Consider the following 22500-nt stretch of genomic DNA (forward strand, 5'->3'; position numbering starts at 1 on the left):
ATAAATTGCATGTGCATTCAAACATAAATAATATACAAAAAACAATAACAAAATACAACACGTTTACTTTCAATATAACGTAGATGTAATTTTGAGAGAGAGAGAGAGAGAGAGAGAGAGAGAGAGAGAGAGAGAGAGAGAGAGAGAGAGAGAGAGAGAGAGATTTGAATTAATGTGAAGAAATAAATGTTAACCATAAATTATGAAACACTTTCATTGTGCCATTAAAAAAAAGGATTTCAGTGGAGCAATAAAGCTCGAACACAGTTCCCAATAATGGTATACTTGAGAGAGAGAGAGAGAGAGAGAGAGAGAGAGAGAGAGAGAGAGAGAGAGAGAGAGATCTTTCACCTATACTAAGCTTGTTATGACAGTAACGATACATTTTTCTACAAGTGTCGATAGTTCTTGCATTTTCAGCGACAGGGTCAGTACCCAGAAGCCATTCATAGAAGTCCATTTAATCATACAATATGGAATATATGCACACCTTCCTCCATCTAATCATGCAATGCTTGACGGTACACTAAGGCACACTATTCTATCTCATTTCTCTTCCTCTGGGTTTTTAAGTTTTTTTATAGTTTATACAGTGTATAAAAGATTTATTCTAATTTTGTTACTGTTCTTAAAATTGTTTAACAGTACATTAAGTTCTTGAAATTTATTTATTTCCTTTCCTCACTGGGCTATTTTCCAGGTTGGAGCCCTTGGGTTTATAGCATCCTGCTTTCCTACTAGGGTTGTAGCTTGGCAAATAATAATAATAATAATAATAATAATAATAATAATAATAATAGGATTAATAGTGTACACGACTCGTCCAAAAATGAAGGCTTAATATTTAAATATGCGCACCCAGATTCAACCCGTCCCACCCCTTCCCCCTTTTCTAACTATAACACGGTAGTTTGGGTAATTTGTGGGAGATTGCGGTTTCCGAGTGGACCTCTCGGTGTTCTCCCTCTCACCTGGGTATGACTACTCCCTCCCCTACCTGAGGGACGGGGATATATATATATATATATATATATATATATATATATATATATATATATATATATATATAGGTATATATATATATATATAGATATAGCCACACACACACACACATATATATATATATATATATATTAAGCCAGACACTTGCTCTATTATACCGTGCATATATTAAGGCCTTCCTTTTCATCTAGTAAAAAATTGTCGCTAAAAAATAACATGTCAAAGATCACATGCTCTTATCGAAGTTTGCTTAGTAGTGTTCCGTGGACCTGCTTTTTTTTTTTATTTAACGTTAGTGGTCATTCCTTTAACTTTAACGTAATAGTTTATCTTACTGATATAAGAATAGCTTAATTTGAAAGACATTCAATTGGTTTACGGCTAAATTTTTATAATACAGAGCCCTAAATTGATGAATTACTCATTCAGACCAATAACTAATTACATGAGGCAACCATATGAAATATAGTATGAGAGAGAGAGAGAGAGAGAGAGAGAGAGAGAGAGAGAGAGAGAGAGAGAGAGAGAGAGAGAGAGAGAGAGAGCAAAAAAGTGGCAGGTAGAACACATATAACCGGTTTTAACAACCACTGAACTCAACACTACGTGTGCTTCAGGCAAGACCTAAAGCAATATTTAATAAAATAATAAGAATGCGTAAATTAAGTCTTTACAATGAAAACAATGAGTATTTCAAATGATAAACAGGTAAACTTGAATCTATTTTTAGATTAAAGATATAAACATTACGAAGGAAACTTTTTTAAGGAGTGATACACGATTTATTACTACCGAATGCAGACCGTAGCCTTTCTTGGGCACCCTCACTCTGTAAAATTGGAGTTAGGTTATCTCGGGTACGAAGAGGCCAAGAGGCCATGATACTTTCTAAGAAGGCAAACGGAAGCCAGGTTGGTTCTGCCCAAAACAAACGGACCTTAGTTGACGGACTTTGCAAATGCCATTATCTTGCCATGCAAGACGTGAGACTGTGGCAGCTGGTTTGCACTTTTTTGTAAGAGACGAAAGGCCTAATGGACGAAACTCCAATTGCGTATAGTTTCTTAGGGATTCAAATTTATTATAATCTACCTCACTATGTTATTCACGAAGTAGAAGCTAGAAAATGATTAATCCCTAGCTCCAATCTCCCTTAATCATCTACAGGACACATTCAAATAAGGAATCAAAATCTTCAATTAAAACAGTGTTATACAAGGCCGCCAAAATAAATAATAAATAACAGCCAATACTTAAAAAATTAAGACAATTAACTAAATTGTGATACATATCAATACCGAAGTCTTTAGATATACAATTAAGTCATATAAACTTTCTAATAAACGTTTCTTCTGAAGTAATTGATAAGAACAACAAGCAAAATTCAGACTAAGCATAAGAAGAAAAATACAAAAATAAACTTCTTAGAACTCCATTTCAATGATCATGCAGAAGCTGAGCAAGCGGTGTTGATATTAAGCAGACTCACTGAATGCTCAGCAGAAAAATGGATTTGAATCGGATTTCGAGGTCTGCTGCCGCTGCAATTTCTTGAATGTTCCCCTACTATGTGACCAAAGTGCTTCCAAATAGCACGTAGCCTACAGCAAGCTAGGCGCATCTGTTCCTGCGGTTTACGTTTGACTGATATAGCAAACATTCAAATTTAAAGGAGCAAAGTCGTCAAACTGGCTTATATCACTATCAGGTGAAAACCATAATCATTACCCGGATTCCAAATACTAGCACATTCATAAGGAACATGTCAAAATAGCCATCAACTTCCCGGGCAAGTATTAACAGAAACATTTATAATAAGAATAACAGTTATGAATTTTTATATAGATGAAAAAGCATGGCAACACACTCCCGCTATAATATTACTTTCAATTGCTTAGATACAACCCTGGTTGGAAAAGCAGGATGCTATAAGCACCGATGGCTCCAACAGGGAAAATATCATGACTGATTTTAAGGAACCTTAACACAACCATTGCACAAAATTCTCAGGTCAATGAAACTAGGCAACGCATTTAGTAAATTAAATCACTGTTCTATCATTCAAGCAACATCCTTCTTTTACTTCTAATGATCTTATCCTTGAGTCTATATTCACAATGAGAGAGAGAGAGAGAGAGAGAGAGAGAGAGAGAGAGAGAGAGAGAGAGAGAGATTTACGCAACTTAGTTGCAGAACTGGATTGCATAATCTGACAGAAATTCCAAAATTTTTCTATATTAAGAAAGAAAACTATCCAACACACACACACACACACACACATATATATATATATATATATATATATATATATATATGTGTGTGTGTGTGTGTGTGTGTGTGTGTGCGAGCGCGCAGAGATAAACCCAACCTAGAATTATTAGAAAAGTGTGCCATTAATTTTTCGTTAGATTGCTAATAGATAATTTTACAAAAAAACTAAACGAGTAGTCTTATAAGTTCAACTTTCTGTCTTACGTGCCAGACTAGACTTACAATGATCCACGTAACAAAACAAAAGTTGTTCAAAAAAGCTTACCAGAAATACAGTGCATAAGATTATCTTAAACCCCATTACAGTCCTTTGACAAAAACAGCCTAAAATAACGATATAAACAATCGAAGGTCATATAACAGCATGTCACTGTATCCTATGCGTCTTTCACATTCGAAAGGGTGGCGCCAGATGTTGACATTGTGGAGGGAGAAGACACCTTTGATGGAGCAATTATAAATCTACATTATACAACGAGTATTGCGTTATTCGGAACCTGTCAGCATTTAACTCCACATTTCCTTTGGAGGCAGTAGTACGACCTCCTTGAGATGAAGAAAGGCAACAAGTAAAGAAAAAAAAGAAACTAGGAATGTTGGGAAATTGTTGTCTTGAAGGTATTCCATGCTCTAGTCGGCTGTGGCTGAAATCAGTTGAGCTACTTGAAAAAGAGCAACCAGATTTCGCACGAATTTGAACTGTTTAGAAAATAGAATCCATATAAATGTGTGGTGAAAGGGAAAACTTTGTAGACCATTAAAAATTATGAATTATTAAAGCTCTTTGAATATTGGTTACCAGCAATTTACTTAATCATTCCACTTCTATAGTACATCCAAGTTTGTTAGAATGCATTGCACATGTTCACATGCGTCTTGATTCTTGTTATTCTAGAGGTGACTCACTGTCTCAAAACCTTAAACGACTTTCGGTATGATTAAAGACTAAATCACATCTATCCCTTGTAGAGAGAGAGAGAGAGAGAGAGAGAGAGAGAGAGAGAGAGAGAGAGAGAGAGAGAGAGAGACTCCTGCTAATAAAGCTTACAATTATTTTCAATAAAAGACAAAAAATGCAGTACGACTGAAAAGACAACTTAATTAAGATACTCACAAAATGGTACATTAAACAACACAAGTAACAGTGACCATCAGAATAAGCATACAATCAAAATTTCGCGTGGAATTAAGCATGGGCATTTTCTAAACACCCCAATTGACCAATTAAATCATAAAAAACGCAAATTAGCTGAAATAACATTGAAGTTGTAAAAGGAGGACTGGTGTCAAGTCGGGGCACCAAGTGAAGGGACTCTCTATTACCTTGGTAGTGCCCGGTATGGTAAGGCGGTCCTGATGCCAAAATATGCAGACTGTTTTCACTAACATAGTTCCTTTTTTTCACGTGCTCGCGTGTGTGTGCGTTAGTTCTATCATTAAGAACGTTAGGCCTAAACTTCGTTTTATATTCACCTCGAAACTGTATATCTAACTCAACAGTCTTGATTAAAATGCAAAAATTCGCTCTCATTAAGCGATAGCGAACCGAGCCCCTACACCATAGGCCTATCAAGTGATATTTCCAGAATAATAGAACCGAGCATATTTGGTCAAGTTTATATCGATATAGCACTATGGAAAAAAAGTCTTTTAAAATGAATGATCATTCGAGACTTATGCAAATCAAACCAGTTGTATGTGTAACATTTAGGCTTATCTTGATGAGATGTAGGCCCAAGTAAGCAATAGAAATTAAATCCGTCTCTGAAAAAACTAATAAATAAGCATCTGGTCTAAGATAACCTTGATATAATTGGTTAAAAATAAATTGATCATGCATTATTGAACGAGAACAAACTGTGATTTTTAGAACAAATCGAGCATGGAGTTGAATGTAATGGCATATACTCACACTGACGTTAAATATAAACACACACACACATTATCTATCTATCTATCTATCTATCTAGAGAGAGAGAGAGAGAGAGAGAGAGAGAGAGAGAGAGAGAGAGAGAGAGAGTGTTGTTTCATTAGAAAAAAAATCCTTACTGCCAATCACATTCATACTTCCACATCTGAATCGTGGTTGCACCCCCTGATCAGAGAACCCTCTCACATTTCAGCCGTTTCATGCATCTACATAGGATCATCGGGGACTACTAAAGAATCGAACGCTCTTTCACATATAACCAAAAAACCATTGTACGCAGAGTAGCTCGCGGTTCCTGGATATCAATGCAATTAATTTCCATAACCTCTTTAGATCTTCCTCTCTTTAATTTAGAATGATTAGAATCAAAGAATGTATTTTCATCACAAGCCTATTATTATTATTATTATTACTTGCTAGGCTACAACCCTAGCTGGAAAAGTAAAATGCTGTAAGCCCAGGGGCCCCAACAGGGAAAATAGCCCTGTGAGGAAAGGAAACAAGGAAAAATAAAATATATTAAGAACAGTAACATTAAAATAAATATTTCCTATATACACTATAAAAACTAACAAAACAAGAGGAAGAGAAATTAGATAGAATAATGTGCCCGAGTGTACTCTCAAACAAGAGAACTCTAACCCAAGACAGTGGAAGACCATGGTACAGAGGTTATGGCACAACCCAAGACTAGAGAACAATGGTTTGATTCTGGAGTGTACTTCTAGAGGGGCTGCTTACCATAGCTGAAGTGTCTCTTCTATCCTTACAAAGAGGAAAGTAGCCACTGAACAATTACATTGCTGTAGTTAGCTCCTAGGGTGGAGAAGAATTGTTTGGTAATCTATGTGTTGTTACATGTATGAGAACAGAGGAGTATCTGTAAAGAATAGGCCAGACTATTCGGTGTATGTGTAGGCAAAGAGAAAGTGAACCATAACCAGAGAGAAGGATCCAATATAGTACTGTCTGGCCAGTCCAAGGACCATATAACTCTCTAGCGGTAGTATTTCAACGGGTGGCTGGTGCCCTGGCCAATACTACTACCTACGTCCAATCTTACCATAGGCCCAAATCATTTCAAACTGGTCCATTATTCACCTTAGCTAATTCTATTGCACCTCTGCAAAGATATTTCAACGTTTCTCTTTCTTTGGAGTCTTCTTACACCGCATAAGACTACTGTATATATTATAAAAATAGTTAATCTTAAACACTTCAGAATTTTAACTTTCATCTACATTAAACACCCGCAGGTCTAGTTCACTTGTTCACTTCATAATGGATACTTGTCACTGAGCCCTTCTTACTTAATCTCCATAACCTCCAAAAATAATGAAGTTCCTTCCAAATCTTTTACATACACGTCACTAACTTGCATCGCATATTCTGTAACCAACCTTTATTCACATTTTACAAAAAAAAGCACATGAAAATCGAAGCAGAATCGATGAGCTTTTCTACTTTTGTGGTAAGCCTATCTACACTATAAAACGAGGGTGTTACACCTTTTTCTTGTGAAATGTCATCCTTTGGTAAATAAACGCATCGTAAATTGTTATGGACTATATACATGCTGCTAATAAGACATATATACAGTATATATATATATATTATATATATATATATATATATATATATATATATATATATATATATATATCTTATCCTACGTCTAGTAGCTAAAAAAATTGCAAAGATTCTCATTTTCATCACACATTACAAAACATGGCCTGTTTTGTGTGTATGAATGTAGAACGTAGATGTGGCTAAGAGGCACAGCACTTGTCTCACATTCGTTTTTATAGCTATACCAAGACACTAGTCACCTGTTGAGATAATACCACTAGTGTGTTATTGGGTCCTTTGCCTAGCCAGGTAGTACTATGTTGGACCCCTCTATGATTACTATACATTTTGCCTTTGTCTACACATACACCCAATAGTCTGGTCTATTATTTGCCCATTCTCCTTTTCTCATACACTTGACAACAGTAAGATAACCGAATAATTCTTCACTCAAGGGTTAACTACTGCATTGTACTTGTTCAGTGACTATTTTCCACTTGGTAATGGTAGAAGAGACTAGCAATAGTATGCAGCTCTTCTTGGAGGACAATTCAAAATTAAACCATTGCTCTCTACACTTGGTTAGTGCCTCAGCCCCTATACATTGGTCTTCCGGCGTCTTGGGTTAGAGTTCTCTCCTCTTGCTTGAAGGTACACTCAGCCACACTATTCTAACTGTTTCCTTATTTTTTTTCCTCACTGGGCTATTTTCCCTGTTGGGACCCTTCGGATTATAGCATCCTGCTTTTCCAACTAGGGTTGTACCTTAGCTAATAATGATAATAATAATAACAATAAACCTCGGACCACCTACAATTCCACACTGCTGTACAGTAAATGAGACTACATTCTAGTACCCTTCTGGTACATTCATGTGGCAGTTAATATCATACACACACACACACACACACACACACACACACACATATATATATATATATATATATATATATATATATATATATATGCAAGTATTCAACAGCTGACCATATCTATGTAATTAACCAGTTAATAGAAAAAATCAACAGACTATGACAAACAACTAGGTATGGCATTCATAGACTATGAGAAAGCTTTTGATTTTGTCAAAACCTCGGCAGTAATGAAAACTATTCAAAACAAGGAATAGAAGAAGCTTATGTTAGAACCCTTGAAGATATCTATAGTCCTATGGGATGTACAGCAATCCTAAAACTACATAAAGATATTAAGAAAATTCCGATTGAGAAAGGAGTTAGCCAGGAAGACCCCATCTCTTCTAAATTATTCACAGCATGCCTAGAAGTTTTTAAGAATTTAGATTGGGAAAATGTAGGATTTAATATTAATGGAGAATACCTTAACAAATTAAGATTTGCTGAATACATAGGCTAGTTTTGTTTAGCGAACCATGGGAGAAATTAGAAAAGATAATAAAAGATTTGAAGAGAAAGCAGAACTGTAGGAATGAAAATGAATATGCATAAAACTATGATTATGTTCAATGAATATTCAGGACAACAAATTAGAGTTATGGACGAACCTCTAGAGATTCTTAACGAAATTAAAAGGGATAAGCATAGGACGGAGAGCATTTGGTAAAAAAAAAAAAAATGTGATTAGGATAATTAAAATGCCACTTCTCTAGAAAGAAAAGTATTTAATATGATGGTCCAACCAGTATTAACTTATGCATCAGAAATTTGGAGCCTTACTATATATTAGAATGTAAGCAAGTTACAACTCAAAGCGCTATGGAAACAATAATGGTGGGAATAACAATAAGAGACAGAAAGCGAGCAACGTGGATAAGAGAGCAAACTAAAGGAGAGGACGTTCTAACATGGAAGAAAAGTAAATGGACATGGGCAGGACATATAATGAGAATGAAAGATAACAGATGAACATTGAGAAATAACATAATGGGTCCCTAAACACTAAAAAAAAAAAAACCAGGGGAAGAAAGAGAAGACGATGGACTGACGAACTAAGAAAGTTTGCAAGAGTGGATTGACACAGAAAGACCATAAACATATGCAAGTAGAAGGACATGCTTAAGGCCTTTGTTCTGCAGTGGATTAGTAACGGCTGATGATAATGATATATGGATGTGTGTTTATTTATACATTGCCAAGATCAAACACAGATATATATATATATATATATATATATATATATAAATATATATATATATATATATATATATATACTTCTATTACCTTATGCTAATAGAAAACAAATATATTAAAACTTAGAAAGTAATAACAAATATTTTGGCTCGAAGTTGAAAGAAAAACGTAATATCTCGACTTAATAAATATAACTGCTGGAAACTGTACACTATGATATAAAAAAAAATAGTAATCGTCAAATTAATCCTTTCATAATCATTGGTGGAGGAGGTATGGGACATTGGCCTAACCAGTAAAGATATAAAGTTCTGCTTGGCTTCAAATTAGCCTAAAATTTAAAACTAGAGGAAATATGCAATTTGTAATATGTAATTCTCACTAGACAGAATTAGCATAAAAAATTAGACAGCTGAAAATATTACCTTACCGTAGGCTATATACAAATGCAAACTAATGGGGAAATTGCTCTTACTATACTGTAGGTTGTATCAAATTAACGGTATGTCATTAAAGCACAGCCTTATTAAATCTCACTAACTTGACTTACGGAGCAGAGCATACTTGACAAAGGGGTGGAATTCTATACACCATTTCAACTTACGATTGACAAAAGAGGTCACTACGAAAAATGTATTAATTAGGACTCAGCCTAGGCTATGAAAGTGATAATGTGTAGGCAATGTCAATTCAGGGTTTACTTAGATAAACAGAGTAAAGCTCAAGAGCTCTACTAGACTAACTCCTGTCCACTCACACACACTATATATATATATATATATATATATATATATATATATATATATATATATATATATATATATATATATATATATATATACGTGTGTGTGTGGGTTCGAGCGAGTGAGCGTGTGTATATATATATACATTATATTTTACATAGGCCTACGGTATATTGTGTCGAAATGAATTGTCGTAAGGCCAGCTAACCTAAGTATTCTTAATATTATTATTGCAAGCCAAGTTTTGCTTGCATATGCAATTTAGTCTAGTTACTTTCTCCACTAAGCACCGTTAATCACACAATAAAAGTCATTGATTACAATAATTGTCCTGACACAAAAGGAGCACCTATTCCTAGCCCTAGGCCGATGTTGATGCAAAACCATAAGAACATTTTTCGAATCACTACACGAATTGAATAAGACTGGTCAAATTTTGCATGCATAACACATTATTTCCTCTTCTTTGTGTAAACAGAAAAAAAAACTATTATTTACCTTTACAACTGGGACTGCTGTGGGCAAATTTGCAAGAAACCGGTAGTATATTTTGGAAGTAATTAACACATGAAAATCACTTTTGCACCTGCAACCGAGAATGCCTTATGTCTACCACTTCACTTGAGCGTCAGTTAGAAATCGGTGAACACCAACCAAAGAGAAAAGATCATACAATCATTAAGTTACTGCGGCGTTATAGCGACAGGCACACATTATACAAAAAACACGTTCGAGTGCGCCCCTTGCACGTTCATCATCACCGTTCACTGGCCAAGACTTGACTGAATACCCAGTTCTTCCCGGGGCAGCAAGGATGTTGGGGATGCCACATGTCGGAGGAACAGTTCAATTACCCACCGTTGAAAATTAACATTACAATCATTTTCATACTGAATGAAAATAGAATTCGCTTTTTCTAATGTTATCCAAGACTTGTATATACCAAGAGGAATTTTTAGAGAACATTTCGGGTAAAATGAGATCGGTCATTTGAACCGTATGGGTGACATTAGGATGCGAGCAGAGTTGCCAGTTGGGCTTTTAGGTGGCGAGACCAAAGATTAGAGTAACCATTGGACCAAAACTGAAGTCGAAATTAACTAAAGTTTGCCAAAACTATGCTCGTGTTACGGCGTATACCCAACAGAGTTCATAAGTAAATATTCTATGGAAGTGTAAGAAAATTACCTAAAAACAATCAAACAATCGTCCGTTTGTCAGCGTTCAGGTGCAAAGTTCTCTTTGCGACAGTCTCCAGCAAGGTGTTTTCCTGGCTTCCCTTTGCAGGGCTGCTCAAGGATTTCAGTATATTTACATTCTTAATCTACTCCATAAGATAAGTTCTTTATGACATTTGCTTCTTAATGAAATTGGCCAATCTTGCAATATGATTACAAACTTGAAGTCAACCGCATATTCAAATCTCTCTCTCTCTCTCTCTCTCTCTCTCTCTCTCTCTCTCTCTCTCTCTCTCTCTCTCTATATATATATATATATATATATATATACATATATATATATATATATATATATATATATATATATATATATATATATATATATATATAGTATATATATATATATATATATATATATACAATATATATATATATATATATATATATATATATATATATGCCTATAATAAAAAAACTTGACAAAGTGCAAAATAAAATCTGTCTCAATTTAATTGCCCCCCCCCAAAAAAAAAAAATATATTTTTCTTTCAGATATCAAAGTATCAAAACAGAAAATGTAAAAAAAAAAACCATTATAGTGAAGAATCATTTAGAAGTAATGAACCTGAATATATGACGAAAATGGACAAGCAAAGGAAAAAAATTCCTCGTGATTAAATTTATTTTTGTCTATCAATTTCAATGCACTTTTATAACGATTTCTCTTTCAGATATTCATTCTAAAGTTGAAGAAGTTAAACAGGTAATCTGAGAATCTTTGTTATGAATTAACGCTGACGCATACGCACTGTACTACACACGCACACACACACACACACACACACACACACACACACACACATATATATATATATATATATATATATATATATATATATATATATATATATATATATATATATATATAAAGTATGTTTGACAGTATGAAAGATCCTAAAGGAATAGGTACGAGGAATAATTGATCCATAGGATAAAGGTAGATGTGATAAAGTTGACTATGAGAATCACATGGGCTTAACGGTTCTTAGTATAAGCTGCTAGGTTAGTTGTAGGGTAGGATTTTGATAGAAAAGTTATAGCAGATTACAGAAGAAATGATAGTGGGAGTTTAGACAATAAAGAGGGACTTTGGATAAAGTCTACTCATGAAATAGTTGTGCGAGAAATTCGAAAGTGAATGTGAAAATGTATGGCGTATACATAGTCCTAGCAAAAATAATTCATATCAGAGTAGATCAAGAGGCAATGTGGAAGGTGTTGATTTGTAGTTGAGAACTATTAAGGAAGTGAATCATATGCTGAGAATATGAAGTTAGAAGTGACTGAATGTATCCAATGCTGTTAGGCATATTCATGTGTTGAATGATGCGAGAAAAGACAATGAATGTAGGAGAAAATTCATGACTGGGATATGGAATGATTGACTTCAGCATTTGATACTTTGCTGATTTGGGGACAGGGAAGATAAACTGTAGAAGATTGTAAGGGAGTTCGAAAGTGTGACCAAGAGAGTAAAGGGAATACAGGAAGATGGAGTAATGAATGGTAGTATGGGTGTCGAAAGAATTGATGTGGCTGATTTATATAAGACTCTTGGAGTGAATATAACATACAACTGCAAGATGAGATAACAAAAGTTATAAAATAGAAGAAGCAAGAAAGGTAATAGGATGTTTAAAAAATGAGTAAGATTTGCATATTCTGTAGAAGCCAATGTGGGATTCTATAAAGGGACTGTTGAGCCAACTCTCCTTTATGGAAGTGAAGTGTGGATTCTGAATGAGAAAGAAAGAAGCAAGGTGAAATGTGCTGAGATGAAGTGTTTGTTTAGTATATGTTGTGTAAGAAATATCAATAGTGCAATAAATAGAGTGATATACAAAAGATAAAAGGGAGAGCATTGGTAAACGCATGGACCAGATTATTTTGAGTTGGTTTGGACGTATGGAAAAAATGGAAAACAAAAGGTTTGTGTAAATAGTGTAAACTTCGTATATAGTAAGGTAGGTCTAGTAACGGTTGAAGAGATAGCGATATATCATATCAGCAGCATGGAAATTGCCAAAGTAGGAATAACTCTACGGCCGGTAACCTCCTACCTCCACTGTATCATTCTCATTGCAGTAAGTGCATAATACGTTTCCCACAAATGGATTGACAAAAGACATTGAACATTAAACTTAAGGAAATGAATTAACAATGAGTGCAATCAGGGTTTGCACGACATTGTTAAAACTTTAGAGATAATGGATGCACAATTTTACACAAAACTAGAAATAAAAGCACTGATAAGTGTTTACGGAATAGTCGCATCAACTCCAAAAATGGAAACAAATAGACCTGAACACGAAAACAGACAGTGGTAAAATTAGCTATCTAATATTTTGAAACACGCAATGTACCTCAAGTACAAACACACACACACACACACACACACACACACACACACACACACATATATATATATATATATATATATATATATATATATATATATATATATATATATGTATATATATATATATATATATATATATATATATATATATATATATATATATATATATATATATATTAGTGTATGCGACCCGTCAAAAATCTCAAGGAAAGATCACTCTACTAAACATACACATTGATAATAATGACAATAATGACAGCTAAATATTAAGTTAGATATGATGCACAATCATTCAACCCTTTCCACCCCCTCCCCAGAATATTTATGTGACGTTTGGCAATGCGGTCAGCGTGACCAGATATATATATATGTATATATATATATATCTATATATATATATCTATATATATATATATATATATATATATATATATATATATATATATATATCATCATCATCATCCTCTCCTCCGGTTAAATTTCACCAGTCGTTTCTATCTTGAGCTTATTAATCAATACTTCCCCATTCATCATCTCCTACTTCACGTTTTATAGTCCTCAGCCATGTAGGCCTGGGTCTTCCAACTCTTCTGGTGCCCAGTAGAGCCCAATTGAAATTTTGGTGAACTTATCTCTCTCGGGGAGTGCGAAGAGCATGACCAAACCATCTCCATCCACCCCTCACCATGATCTCATCCATATAAGGCACTAGGGTAATCTCTTTTATAGTTTCATTTCTAATCCTACCCTGCCCCAATATTCTTCTGGGGGCTTTGTTCTCAAATCTACAAAATCTGTTGGATAATGTTTACTTATCATACCACGACTCAAGTCCATACAGTAACACCGATCTTACTAAACTGATATATAGTCTGATTTTTATATGTAATATCAGGCGATTTGATTTCCAAATTTTACTTAACCTAGCCATTGTCTGATTTGCTTTTTTCGAATATATATATATATATATATATATATATATATATATATATATATATATATATATATATACACACACACACACACACACATATATATATATATATATATATATATATATATATATATATATATATATATATATACAGACTCTTGCTCTTTATCACATAGAGAAGATAGTATAAATTACGTCGCTTTCACCAGAAAACTTTATTTCCATTAAAAACAACATGACATTCTAAATACACTTGTAAGATGCATCATCTGCTAAAGGCCGTGAAGCAGAGAAGAAATACAAGGAGAGCTCTTTCCTTATATAGTGAGATTCAAATACACACACACTAGTACGGAGAAGGTTACTGCGAACCTACCATTATTTCCCTTTAGGATTCAAGGCATGTAATTTTAATTGTATTTAATAAGTATGAAGAATTCTGTAGGCTAAAAAGGCCATTCGGTCAACCATTTATATGTATACTCACCTATAAACTGACCTGACCATATTATCATCATTCTCATCATCATCGTCATCATCATCATCATATTATTATTATTATTATTATTATTATTATTATTATTATTATTATTAGCGAAGCTGCAACCCTAGTTGTAACCTTAGCTGCAACCCCAAGGGCTCCAACAGAGAAAATCGCCCAGCAGGAAAAGGAAATAAGGAAACAGAATAGTGTGCCTGAGTATACCCTCAAACAAGAGAATTCTAATCCTAGATAGTGGAAGACCATGAGTCAAGCTAGGTCTAGGGAGCTGTCTCCTGTATATTATGGTCCAGCATTTTCTTTAAAAAATCGAATAACTGGTAACAAAGAGTAAGTAGCCTACATGGACGATTAAAGGAAGTAATACCCATTGCAATATGAAACTGCATATATATATATATATATATATATATATATATATATATATATATATATATATTAAGTAATTGGAAAATTGAAAAGAAAATGAAATCTCAGAAAATCATAGTATGGGCCTATAACAAGACAAGTGTTGTGTTTAGATCTGTGGTAGGTTTCTCTCCCGAAAAGCTTTTGAATCCCTATTGTTAAATGAAAACTAATAAAAAATAGTAACAAATCTATAATGCCTAAGCTTATTCTTACAATAAATCCACATTCTACGATATAAAAAGAATCTGTTCAAAAGTGTTGAAAACACTTTACGAATGCCTATAGCAAATATAACATAGTCCCTGTTGTATGAAGCTGTTTTCTGTTAATCTGTGTACCTTCGAAGAAACTTCTTTGAAGGGTAACTAGAGAATATTAAAATTTCCCTACACTTGCCTATTGTTACGGTTCCAAAAAAAATATTTCAATATTTATTTATGAATACAAGACTCGCATGAATATACAGTTAGGGGTATTATAGTACTGTATTACAGGGTAATGTAACCTAGGGAAAAAACTACTTTCTTCTGTAGAAAAAGGTCCGTTCTCTTCGGAAATGACACTCGTTCGTGCCGCAAATGAAGTTTCAATATATATATATATATATATATATATATATATATATATATATATATATATATATATATATATATATATATATATATATATATATATATATATATCCACCGATAATGGGGGACCCACAGTGGGAACTCGGGGTTTTGGGTGGGGAAAACATACTGGGGAAACGGTATATAATGGTAAAACAAGCCTTTTCTTCTCTATACATTACCTTCTTGGATGTATAATAAACCGATGAAAAATATACGCTAATTATCTATATCCTATACTAACGGTATATTTTTCAATTTTCATGCCTTGACTATACATACTATGTTATACGTATACACCTAACAAAATAGATGATTGCCATAGAAAACTCGTCTAACTTAAATTAAAATGTGAAAACGTTGCATACTGTTTATAACCTATATTTAGCGAAAGTGCTAAAGATATTAAAGGATCTTTCTGTAGATACTTTATTTAAGAGTTGATGACAGTGAAAATCCACCTCACATTTATGTAGACATGTCGTTATTCACTTTGTATTCCAGGCTGCACAGAACACAATCTCCCTGTCCTAACTGCAGGTTACTCAGTACAGATATATATTACATATTCGTAATACCACTTAGCCTTTACGAGGAAATTTGAATTAGAGGATCAATTCACTTAAAAATTTCGATTTTATAGTTAATATTTTGTAGATCATTATAGTGATATATATATATATATATATATATATATATATATATATATATATATATAATATATATATATATTTATATATATATACATATATATATATATATTTATATATATATATATATATATATATATATATATATATATTTATATTTATATATATATATATATATATATATATATATTTATATATAATATATATATATATATATATATATATATATATATATATATATATATATATATATGTGTGTATATATACTGTATAAATACACATTTGTGCGAGTACTGTTTGGAATGTTTTTTTTTTATCTAAAGACAAATGTCGCCCGTACTGGAGCTATATGATATTTTCCGTCACTTTAATAGCATAATGGACATGAACAACTGTCTGAGCAGCATCTTCTAAAGATGCACGTGCATTGTTGCCACTGTAACTAATATTCACTTTTTATTTATTTGTCCCAATTCATGCGGGGTCAGGTGCACGTTAGAAAAAGGAGAAAAGTAATATGAAATACTTTTTAAAGTCTCAGTTAGAATAGACTTACTATGAATATATATAAACGTGTAAGCTTCTTCGTCTTCTTCTTCTTCTTTGTCTGCATCCTTTCCTACTTCTATGTGGGGTTGATATTTTTGGCCAGCATTCTCCATCTACCTCTGTCCCACACTTCATCACCGGTTAATCCCTTTGATCGAAGGTCATCCTCAGTACAGTCCATCCACCTTCGTTTTGGTCTCCCTCTCCTTCTCGTTCCCTGTACCTCCATTTCCTTCACTCTCCTCCCAATATACTGTTCATCTCTTCTCATGACTTGACCATACCACCTCAGTCTACTATCTTGGATCTTATCTGATAGTTTTCTAACTCCTGTGGTACCCCTAATTACCTCATTCCGTATCTTATCTCTTCTTGTCACCCCACACATCCATCTCAACATTCACATCTCTGCCACATCCATCTTCTTCTCTTCTGTCTTCTTTATTGCCCACATCTCCGCTCCATACATCATTGCCGGTCTCACAACTGTCCTGGGTACTTTAACTTTCAACTTAACCCCTATTTTCGTGACAAAATGTAGCATCTGTATGTATGGAGGAAAATTATTTTATATGTCTTACAGACGCCAGACTCGTATCAACAACCGTTCAAGATGACTTTAGTGTATAACTCATTTTGGTAGTATACTCGTTCATTGCCCCGGTGAAAGCTTTCATTTCTTATTTTGATAATTTGCACTCGTCCCTGAAGTCGAGGGCTCTATAGTAAAGTCTATTCACAATATTACTTACACTGATGGAATGACAGCATTAAGCGTTAAAAGAAATAATTGTAAAATACTTTGATGAAAATATCAAAAAGATTAAATTAAAAATGGAAATAAAAATATGTGCACTACAATAAAGCTTAGATCAAACGAAGACAAATAAAAAAGAATAATGATAAATGCGATAAACGTGGTCTGTGAGACAGATTCACGCGAGTTTCAAGGCGTGGCAGAACAGTGGAATGACATTCATAAGGACTACTGCTTGCAACAAGACAATTAACAGAGAAGGTTAACTGACCGGAGAAAACAGTTTTCTGTAACAATGGAGAAGAGATAAGTGGTCAGAATACTGCCTAAAATAAATCACTTTGCAACGGAGAGAATTAAAATCTAATGAAGAGGTTCAGTCCTATCGAATAGGAAAACGCTATTATTATTATTATTATTATTATTATTATTATTATTACATGCTAAGCTACAACCCTAGCTGGAAAAGTAAAATGCTATAAGCCAGCGGCTCTAACAGGGAAAATAACCCAGTGAGGAAAGGAAACAAGGAAAAATAAGATATTTTGAGAGCAGCAACACCAAAATAAATATTTCCTCTGTAAACTATAAAAACTTTAACAAACCAAGAGGAAGAGAAATGAGATAGAATAGTGTGCCCGAGTGTATCCTCAAGCAAGAGAACTCTAACCCAAGACAGTGGAAGACCATGGTATAGAAGCTATGGAACAACCCAAGACTAGAGAACAATGGTTTGATTTTGGAGTGTCCTCCTAGAAGAGCTGCTTACCATAGCTTAAGAGTTTCTTCTACCCTTACCAAGAGGAAAGTAGCCACTGAACAATCACAGTGCAATAGTTAACCCCTTGGATGAAGAGGAATTGTTTGCTAATCTCAGTGTTGGCAGGTGTATGAGGACAGAGGAGAATCTGTAAGGAATAGGCCAGACTATTCGGTGTATGTGTAGGCAAAGCAAAAATGAACCGTAACGAGAAAGGGTCCAATGTAGTACTGTCTGGCCAGTCAAAGTAACCCCATAACTCTCTAGCGGTAGTATCTCAACGGGTGGCTGGTGCCCTGGCCAACCTACTACCTAAATGCGAAGAATTTTCAGGACAAAGCTGAATGAGACTAACATAAAGCTTTCATACCTGCAATGGAGAAAAACTTGAACATAATTTTAAGAACCAGATTTAGTAATATGAATTATTGTCACCTTTCTAAGTTTAAGGCTGAAGTAACATGAACATAATTACTGAAACAAACGACAGGCTCCTTTACCACTTATCACCCAAAAACAAAATATAAAAAGCCAAAGGATGTCGATAAATGGGCAAGCCTTTTCCAGGAGATGTTTAACCACACCATCTTGACCTTTATTCAAGTACACTCTAAATAACGATGACACAAAGAACTATCCGAATTTCGAAACAAAATAGACTAAATATAACCAAGAATTCAGAGGTTCAAAAAAGTGAAAATTGAGTGAAATTGGGTTAAGCTAAAAAACTCTTAGCTTTTATTTTTTGAAGGGACTATATCAGACCACGTTTTATAGGAGTGCCATTAAAGACAGAAACCTACAAAATTAGGCCACAAATCAGCAATGAACTTGATCGCATATCTCCTGCATAAAATTGCAATCTGTGTCAGAAGCCTTATTGGTTTCAAATTATGCTCGCACCATAATCTTATTAAGATCAGAGAATGGTGGGAGGGTATACAGTTAAAAGGTATCAAAACAAAGGATGGTGGAGAAGATGAAAGTTGTATTTACAGAAAACTTTAATGACAACGGACAAGACATTTTGCAATAGAATATAGGGCCTAAGCATTGAATTTCCTTTAAATAGAAGGATTACGGTAATACAAAAAAGTTAAAACCGATGCACAACAAAACAGGGTAAGATGCACCTGTTCTTAAGCTAGATGACCGAATGTCAGAAGTGGCAAATCAAATACTTAATTAGTTAGGACTTCACCAGCGAAGGTGCTGTGAGATCAGTAGTGCAGTTACCAAATCAAAGTCCACCTGTGGTAAAGGAAGGAACTGTTAACACCATAGCAAAGCTTGTATGGAGGGAAAGGTATTGGTAAGAGGATAGCTGAAGGTAGGAACCACAGAAATGAGTTTGTGGCCATAGGACATCGGAGTGACAATATTTTGTAGATAAATTTTACTAAATGGTAGTAGAAATTATAAAAACGATATTCGATTTATGGGCAATACAACCAGAACTGAAAATGATAGAAAGATAATTTATTCAATCATGTTGATAAAGGAGAAAAGGGGGACTCATTCCCACTAATATGGATAGATTAGAGTTATTCAACGTGGTGAAGAGAATTTCAGCTCAAGTCAGAAAGGAGGTTCAAGAATTCAGTGTAAAATATATTACCTAACATGGCATCATAAATGGAAATTTCATATTTTATATGGTCAGAATTATGCTGATTTTGGAAAGAAAATGTGATTAAAATATGTATTCAAGAATTCATAGCCAAAGAAAATATTACTACATAAGTAGAATTTTGGAAGGATACTGTTGAATAGCTATCAAATCTACACATAGATCCAAGGGGGGAAACAATATTGCCACTACGGATAAAGACACTTCAACTAGCGCTTGAAACTGGTATTTGAGCTGGCACGATTCATTTCTTAATTTAGAAAATAGTGGTCACATAAAAGGAGATAGAAGTGCAGCCTACTTAGTCTTTCTGTACGTACAGTATAGTGGGTCAATTAATTAAAAGAAATAGTAAGCTAGTAAATAGGGAACGGCAGCCAGTAACTAAACAGGGACCTCAAGTTAAGACCTGGAGTGGGCTTTACGTGTTGTCGAGAGAGAGAGAGAGAGAGAGAGAGAGAGAGAGAGAGAGAGAGAGAGAGAGAGAGAGAGAGAGACCCTGGTGAGTAGGGGTTCCCCCGAGATGTACGCTCGGAAAAAACAATCTCCCACAAATTGCCAATCAAGTGGGTTGTAGTTAAGAAAGGCGGAGGGGACGGGAGGGATTAAAAGTATGTTTGCATGTGTGTTCGTATCTATCTAAATATTCAAATGTCATTTTTGACGGATCGTGTACACTAGTGTATATATATATATATATATATATATATATATATATATATATATATATATATATCAAATATACATAAATAAATATATCACTAAGATATGTATGATATATATATATAAAATTATATATATACTGTATATATATATATATATATATATATATATATATATATATATATATATATATATATACACATATGCATAAGACCTGAAAAACTACTATCTGATAACTTTACGACTAGTAATATATAAAATATTTACAAAGGTCATATTAGGCCAATTAGAAAGACAGGTAGACTTTAATCAACCAAGAGACCAGGAAGGCCTTAGAAACAGATATTCAACAACTGACCATATCTATGTAATTAACAAATTAATGGAAAAAAACCACAATGTATGGCATTTACAGACTATGTGAAAGCTGTTGATTCTGTCAAAACTTCAGCAGTAATGAAACCCCTTCAAAGATAAGGAATAGATTAATCTTATGTTCGAAAAATCAAAAATAGCTATATGGGAAGTACAGCAATCCTAAAACTACATAAAGATAGTAATAAAATTCTGACTGAGGAAGGAATAAGACAGGGATACCATCTCTCCTAGATTATTCACAGTGTCCCTAGAAGAAATTTTTAAGAATTTAGATTGGGATAATGTAGGAATTAACATTAATGGAAAAAGACTTTAACAACCTAAGATTTGTAGATGACATAGTTCTATTTAGTGAATCATGGTACGAATTTCAAAAGATGATAGAAGATTTGAATATAGAAAGCAGAACACTGAAAATGAATACGAGTAAAATTAAGATAATGTTCAGTGAAAATACAGACACATCAAACAACGGTTAGTGACGAACCTCATAGAGAATGTTAATGAATATATGTACTTAGGATTAAGTGATTCTCTAAGACATGAAACCGAAATTAAAAGAAGGATAAGCATGAGATGGAGAGTTTTTAGTAAACCAAATGAAATTATGGAAAATGAAATGCCGTTTTTTCTAAAAATAAACGTATTTAATCAGATGGTACTACCAGTATTAAAGATTAAATGTGTCTGGTTTCAGTTCCAGTTTTATCTGAATGGACGCTCACCACAACGTCAGCCAGGCAAACCCAAAGCCCCCACTGCAGTACCCAACCATAGCAGTGGCCTCCCCAGTAAACAGCTTAAACTCACAGTCCCGGACGGAGATCAATCTGTTGCAATGCGAATGCTACGCGAACACGTTACCACTATACTAGCCATGAAACAATATTCACTGATACATATCAACTTAATTATCAAAAACTTGGAGTCTTACTAAAGCCTTAAAGCTCAAGCTAGTTACAAAGCAGAGAGCCATGGAAAGAATACTGATGGGAATAACACTAGAGCAAACTAAAGTACAGGATATTCTACCAACATGTAAGAAAAAGAAACGGACATGGGCAGGATATATAATGAGAATGACAGATAATAGATGAACAAAAGGAATAACAGTATGTGTCCTTAAAAAGACTGCAAACGAAGCAGGGGAAGCAAGAGAAGACGATTGCTCGACAAGCTAAGAAAATTTGTGGGTATAGGCTAACATAGAAAGTCCATAAACAGACACGTGTGGGAGGACATGTCTGAGGACTTTGTCCTGCAGTGGACTAGCAACGGCTTAATGATCATGATGATGATATTCACTGTAAGTACATATATACATATATATATATATATATATATATATATATATATATATATATATATATATATATATATATATACATACATACACATATAAAACATGCACATATACATACATACATACACACAC

General features: G+C 33.9%; 1 protein-coding gene across 1 annotated transcript in view; it reads right to left on the reverse strand.

Annotated features, from left to right (window-relative positions):
- The window catches only part of LOC137655558 (uncharacterized), a 454428-nt gene extending 444010 nt beyond the window's left edge, over window positions 1–10418 (reverse strand). The window contains exon 1 of the mRNA XM_068389471.1: window positions 10122–10418. The gene's annotated coding sequence lies outside the window, so the exon portion shown is untranslated. The remainder of the gene's footprint in view (window positions 1–10121) is intronic.
- Window positions 10419–22500: the final 12082 nt, after the last annotated feature.

This window comes from Palaemon carinicauda, chromosome 1 (genome assembly GCF_036898095.1).
Source record: "Palaemon carinicauda isolate YSFRI2023 chromosome 1, ASM3689809v2, whole genome shotgun sequence".
Taxonomy (NCBI): Eukaryota; Metazoa; Arthropoda; class Malacostraca; order Decapoda; family Palaemonidae; genus Palaemon; species Palaemon carinicauda.